Raw genomic sequence first — 7,249 nt, 5'->3', positions numbered from 1 at the left:
CGGCATCTAATAACTTCACCACTTCTTTCTTGACTACCTCCTTCATGTTAGGATTGAGTCTTCTTTGCATTTCTCGGGTGGGCTATGCATCATCTTCTAGATGAATTCGATGCATACAAACAGAGGGGTCAACCCCTTTCAAATCGGCTACAGACCATCCTATGGCATGTTTATTCTCTTCTAGCACCCTTAAAAGTTTACCCTCCTGTTCAGTAGATAAGTTGGCCGCGATGATTACAGGGAGGGTATCTTCTGGTCCTAGAAAGGCATACTTAAGAGTTGTCGAAAGTGGCTTTAACTCAAGTTTAGGTGGAGAATCAATGGAAGGACAAAGTGGTGTGCTAGCAATAGGGGGAAGGGGTTCAGGTCGGATCTTCCAAGGAAGGGAACTCATAGGAGATTGATTGTCGAGTAAGATGTTAACTTCTTCTATGGCCTTGTCTATATCAAAGTTGTCAATGTCAAAATGGGCCAAACATGCCTCTAAGGGGTCATTTGCTAAGATATAGGGAAGGGCGTTCTCTACAAGATCATCCATTTCATCAATTAGGCAACACTCATCTTCCCTCACATGTTGGTCAGCAGCATGAAACACATTCAACTTAATTTTCATGTTCCCAAATGATATATCCATTGCCCCAGTTCTACAGTTGATACATGCATTGGCTGTAGCTAAAAAGGGACGACCAAGAATCACAGGGATTTGTTTTTTAAGGTTAGGCACATGTTTCATGTCAAGGAGGATAAAATCTACTGGAAAATAGAATTTGTCTACCTTGACAAGAACATCTTCAATCATCCCCCTTGGCATCTTCACCGATCAATCAGCCAATTGTAAAGATACCGAGGTAGGTTTCAATTCACCCAACCTAAATTTTTCATAGACTGAATAGGGTAGAAGATTCACACTTGCTCCTAGATCTAAGAGTGCTCGGTCGATGGAGTTATTTCCTATGACACAGAAAATAGTGGGAGCACCAGGATCTTTGAACTTTGGAGGGGTGTTGTGTTGGAGAATGGAACTTACCTGCTCAGTTAGGAGGACCTTTTTAGGCACATATGTTCTAGATTTCCGCTTTTGGGTACAAAGGTCTTTGAGAAATTTGGCATAGGAGGGAACTTGTTTGATGGCATCAAGGAGTGGGAGGTTGATTTTAACTTGTTTGAAGACCTCCATCATCTCTTCTAATGAAGTTCCCTTCTTGCCAAAGGGAGAGGCTGCATTAAGTGCTTCAGGGAATGGAGCCTTTGGAATGTGGGTTGTGGCAGATGGTGGACTAGCTGAAGAAGATTTTGGGTTTTCATGTGATACATTCCTCTCCTCTTCTTCACCTTCCTTATTGTTACCCTCCCCAACCTTGTTATCTATTATACGTCCACTCCTTAGGGTAGTCAAAGCATTGGCTTGCTCATGATTTAGTCGAGTTTCTTGAGCCACGTATTGTCCCCTAGGATTACTCATTGGTTGACTTGGAAGCTTACCTTCCTCTCGCTTGTTTAATGCATTGGCTAGTTGACCCATTTGGAATTCTAGCTTAGCAATTGATTGCGTGTGAGAGTGCAATAGTTGTGTGTTTGCCTCCAAACCTTGAAGGGCAGTCAACACCTTCTCCTCAAAGGCTGTATTTCTTTGGGTTGGAGGAGGAGGGTGTTGAAATTGATTTGAGGGATGGTAGAGATGAAAATTCTGAGGGTTTTGAAAATTTTGGGAGTAGGGTTGGGTAGTATTCGAAGCTTGCTGCCTCCAAGAAAAATTTGGATGATTCCGCCATCCCGGATTATATGTATTGGAAAATCGATCATTACCCGGTCTGGGTTGTGTTTGAGCAGCATTGATGTGTTCTTGCACGAGTTCGGAAAATTGGGGTGCTGAGGGGCACTCATGAATAGGACGCGATGGGCTAGAATAGATAGCACATACTTGTGCTTGGGAAGAACTAACGACATGTCCTCCTATCATTAGTTGGTCAATCTTATGGGACAATGCATCTACCTTGCTAGATAGGTCCATAGAACGACTTATTTCACAAATGGCCCCTTTTCTTTGAAAATTCGGGGGTGCTTGACGAGAACATGAAGCATGGTGGAGGGAGTTTTCATTAAGATTTTCAAATAGTTGCCATGCTTCATGCTCATTTCGAAGCATGAAAGTCCCCCCGCATGCGGCATCGATCATCTGACGGTTTCGTTCAGTCAAACCGTCATAAAAATATTGCACTAGCTGCCACTTAGGTATTTGATGATGAGGGCATTTACGGATTAGGTCCCGAAATCTCTCCCAAGTTTCATGAAATTCTTCTCCCTCGGTTTGGGAGAAGCTTGTAATGGCACGTCTAAACTGGTTCGTTCTTCCTATGGGAAAGTATTTTTTTAGGAATTCTTGTTGCATTGGATCCCAAGAACGAATCGAGTTGGCTTCTAAAGAATTCAGCCATTGTTTGGCTCTATCTTTAAGGAAGAAGGGGAATAATCTAAGTTTTAGAGCATCATCAGTAAAGTTCTGAATTTTGACAGTGGTGCAAATCTCAAGAAATTCATCTAGGTGTTTATATGGGTCTTCATTGGTGAGCCCATAAAAAGATAGGAGCATTTGGATCACACTAGATTTTATTTCGTATTGTACAGCTGCTACTTCAGGTAATCGAATGCAAGATGGAGAAGTGTAAATGGTGGGAGTAAAGTACTCTCTCAGGAGTTTGGGTTGTTCTTCAGCCATCTCAGGGGGTGGGAATGATTCTAAGGTTCTAATCTCAGCTCGAATATTTCTAAGGGTCCGTTCTATTTCAGGGTCAAAAGGTAATAGGTCACGTACTCTAGAACGACTCCCTTGCATACACTAGTACTTGATCAATCAAGCATGCAATAAAAGAAAAACACATAAATCCTTGTATTTGTCCTAAAATCACTAGACAGCTCCTAACTGGTTTGAAGAGGGCACCTAAGCCTCCAATCCGGTCTAATGAACCGAGTTGACCAGGTAAGTTCCCAGGTAAGTGGAGGGGTCACGATGCGTTCGCAAAGGTCCCACTTAAAACCCACTTGCCTCGAACAGATGAACTGTCTTCCTTATAGGGACAAAGCTTGCCTAGACATCAACTAAGCCACAGAGCGAAATTGGTGCAACTTTCGGTGATCTTCGTCCTATTGAGCTCGAATGTCCCTAGGAGCCAATGTCTAATTGATTTTAATTAAAGTGACACTATGTGAGACTGAGTTCACCTAAGTTGGGCAAAAGTCCGGTGATGAAATCCGGCTCTTATCTTGTTGGGGTGATTGCCCTTACTATGTGCGGATTAATTTGTGTATGTGTATCAAGTATGCATTCACACTTTTGCTGAAATTGAAATCAAACAATCACCACAAAATTTCAAGCTAATAATTAATTTAAATAAGAAAGGTTTAGAGGTTACCAAAGGGAATTTTTCCAGTAATTTAGAATTTTTAAGCAAACCTCTAAAGCATTCCTTTTTGATAGCCCAGATCTCCTCTTCGATTCCTGATCAAATAAGACCAAAAGAAAAATTAAAAAAAAATTAGTAGAAGAGAAAAAGGAGATAAAAAGTAACAATAATAGAAAATAATTTTTTTATTTTATTTTAGATATATATTTTTTTTTGAAAGTTTTTTTTAATTAATTAATTTTTTTAATGATAGGACAAATAACTATGCTAGCATTCCCCGACAACGGCGCCAAAAATTGATCGGTTCTTTCAATTTTGAAAATAAACCACGCAATAGCACGTACCCTGTAGGATAGTGATTACGGGTGTCGGTCCACAGGGATTGTAGAATAAGTTATTTTTCTTTTAAAAATAAATCAAGAAGAAGAATTTGCTAACTTAATTTAACTAAATTAAACTATGAGTGCGAATTAAAATTTATCAAAGTAGATAGATCTAGGGTTTGGAATCCACCGTGTAGCATTGCATTAGGGACTGTGTTCTTAATTTTTATCTTTTGGAGAGGCATGCAAATTGGCTACAAGCCTTTTAAAATAAAAGCATAAAGAGTGTTAGGAAGATCCATCTTCGGTGTAGCATGAAGTGTCTACCTAAGTATGCTAATCTAGGATGCAGCACACTTCATCTTCCTAGGCATGAATCATCTTAGACTACTTTAGCAAACATGATTAGTAACTAGCATGCTCAAAGTTTAAATATCATAAAGGAATATTTCATTGAAAATAAGAATTTAAACAAGCTCCAAAATAATAAAAAAAATAAGAACTACAATGCCCTGATACATAGCTAGGGCTTCATCCAGCCCTAGACTAGACGTTTAGCCAAGCATGGCTTCCGGACGACCTCCCATCTTCAAATGAAATTGATCACCTCCCATTTTTCCCAAAATATCCAAACTATTCTCTTTCCCCCTCCTTTCTCTCTTTTTTTTTATTTCTTTTTCTCTTCTTCCGAATAGAGGCTCCTCCTCTGTTCTTCAAACCGTGGCCTTCCCCCCTCTCCCCTCCCCCTTCCACCGAACGCCGCCCTCCTCCTTTTATAGTGGATCAATGGCGTCAATCTGTGGAATGGATGGATCTTGGGAGGGATCCGTGGAGCGCCGGATTGATTGTAGATGGCCGGAAATGAAGCTGGCCGCTGGATCGACGGGAGGTGGAGGGAAGAAGATGAGATGGCCGTGGGATCGATGGGAGGTTGATGCGGAGTGTCTGGATCTCGGAGAAGCCGGGGACTGAGCTGTAGATAAATGCCGAGCTGGGTTTCCGGCTGTTGGGAGCCGATCACGACTTGGTGCTAGGGATGAATCCGGACGGAAAGACGTTGCAGGTGTTCGGGTGCTGGGCGATTGTTGGATCGGAGGCGTTACGATCGGAAGAAGAGGCGGGGGATCCGGTCACTGGCTGCACCGCGTGGGACTCGTGGCCGGAACGGGCTGATTGGAGGAATTGATTCTCGACGGTTGGACCGGCTCGTTGATTGCAGCGGAGGAGTGGTTGCCGGCGGAGAATCCGAGAATGAAGACGATGCCATAGTTGGATGCGGAAGACGCCCGGCTGATTTCCCTCTTGGATTTGGCATGCGGCTGATGGAAGATCGGGTTGTTTTGATGGAAGGAAATGAGTGAGGCGGGATCACGGGAAGGATTGGCAGCGGAAGGAAGAAGATAAACAGTGGGATTTATATATATATTATTATTTATTTATTTATTTTACACTATTCATATGAACAGTGTTTTCACGGAACACTGTTCATATGAACAGTGAATCCAGTAATTCTTCCCGAAATTATTTTTATTTATTTTATTATTATTATTATTATTTTTTGTTTTAAAATTATAAATTTTATATGAAGGCACGCAAGAAATTGGTTGGGAATTGACTTTGGGTTTGAGGTGGGTCATGATCGTTGATTTGCTTGAACTTACTCTCGAGCCCTGTTGCCCAGAGATGGTCACCCAAGAGGGGGGTGAATTGGGTGTTTTAAAACTTTTTGACTAATTAAAACAAAAACACACAAGTGTATGCGCTAAAGTAAAGATAAAGCTATAAGCACAGTCAATCGCAAACACGAAGATTTATAGTGGTTCGGAGCTTCCACTGCTCCTACATCCACTCCTCAAACACCTTTGGGAATTTCACTATAATCCGCGATTACAGTCCGGTAGTTTTGCGAGTGTACTACAAAACTCGTTGTTTTACACCGGGCTAACAACGAACCCTACAATCCCCCAATTTAGCCTAGGCTTGGGACGCCCCTTGTTCCAAGTCCCTTGACTGGAACAAGCACAATAAACAAAGGTTTTACAAAGATTTAAAAGCTCTTAATGAAGCGAATATAACAATGAGAAATAATAAAACCCAGAAGAACCCTTTTTGCCGTTGGAAGCGTGGGTAATGGTGGTTCTTCCGATGTGGATCGCGTTGGCTTGAATGTGAGCTTTGAATGCCGAGTGGGAGTGAGTAGTTGAGCACGAAATCAGATGGGAAAGCTTGAATGCACTTGATTTCTCCTCTTGAAAGCACTAACTCCCTTGAACCTCTTTCTCTTTCTTCTCTCTTGAATGATCTTGTGTTAGGTTGGTGAGAAGTTGTTGGAAGGCACTTAAAAGCTCCCTTTTATAGCCCAAAAGGCAATAGATCTGTTAGACACAAAAATATGACCGTTTGAAATTCAAATTTACCTGAAAAAGTGTGTCAGTCGTGTTCCAGGCGCTCCGGAGACGTCTCCGCTTCGACGCGAGACGTCTCGGCTGTATAAAATTTCTCTTGACGTTGTTTGGAGTCGACTCGGCACTTTTACAGGGACGTCTCTGAAGAAGAACGACTTGAATGTTTGTTCTTCTATTTTTCTGAGAGAGTCGGCTCGGCACTTTACGGGGACGTCTCGGGATGTTTACGCTTTTTCCATGGGGTTGACTCCGCGACTTCGGGGACGACTCTGTAGTTGTATCACCGAAAAACATGTCCTCTGGAATCCCCTAAGAGAGTCGACTCCGAACTCTCTGGGGACGTCTCGGAAAGTCCGCTTTTTACTCGTGGGGACGACTCCGCGTCCTTCGGAGACGACTCGCGCGCATCCCTTGAAATCGGCCTTTCTGCCGCCTCTGAGATAGTCGACTCCGTAGAGTCAGGAGTCGACTCCGACCCTGCGAGACGCCTCGCCAGGTGCCGGGGACGTCTCCAGACGTGCCAATTCTTCCTGTTCGTGCCAGAGACGTCTCTGAGACAACCCGGAGACGTCTCGGCTGTCCCTGATCTGTTTTCTTCAACTCAAAAATTCTTCAATAAATCCTTGAAAAATATGGGAACTTGCCTAGACATTTCTTAACAATATTCTTAATTAAACACCTAAATTCCTCAAATAAATTATTAAGATAAGTGGAATTATACTCTAGTGTTTTGTATTCATCAAAATCCATTAGGGGGTCAACAATCTCCCCCTTTTTGATGATGACAAAACACTGAGTATATGCAAAATTCGAAATTTAAACATATACACAATATTTGATCAGATGTACAAGTATTGTGCTTTGGTTAGAGCTAGATATAGCGTGCATAATTCAAAATAGTCAACTTTCAGTTCTATCCTTATGCATAAGTATTGATCAGTAGCTCTTGAGCAATTTTAGCATATCAACTGAGTTTGAACCAAGTTAAGATGTAAGTTGATGAAATATTGATGCTGAAGACAATTGAAAGCTAAGCACTTTTTGACTCCCCCTTTCTTTTCCAGAAGGGCAATTATCTTAAAGCCAATATTCTTCAATTTTATCTTTTCTAATTCAACTT

General features: G+C 41.9%; 1 non-coding gene across 1 annotated transcript; it reads left to right on the top strand.

The window, feature by feature from the left end:
* Positions 1–2,234: 2,234 nt before the first annotated feature.
* LOC120104636 lies at positions 2,235–2,340 on the top strand. Its single transcript, XR_005507015.1, has one exon. It is a non-coding gene; the product is annotated as a small nucleolar RNA R71 (small nucleolar RNA).
* Positions 2,341–7,249: the final 4,909 nt, after the last annotated feature.

Source organism: Phoenix dactylifera, unplaced genomic scaffold, assembly GCF_009389715.1.
Source record: "Phoenix dactylifera cultivar Barhee BC4 unplaced genomic scaffold, palm_55x_up_171113_PBpolish2nd_filt_p 000051F, whole genome shotgun sequence".
NCBI classification, from domain to species: Eukaryota; Viridiplantae; Streptophyta; class Magnoliopsida; order Arecales; family Arecaceae; genus Phoenix; species Phoenix dactylifera.
This window is presented reverse-complemented; position numbering and strand designations above follow the sequence as displayed.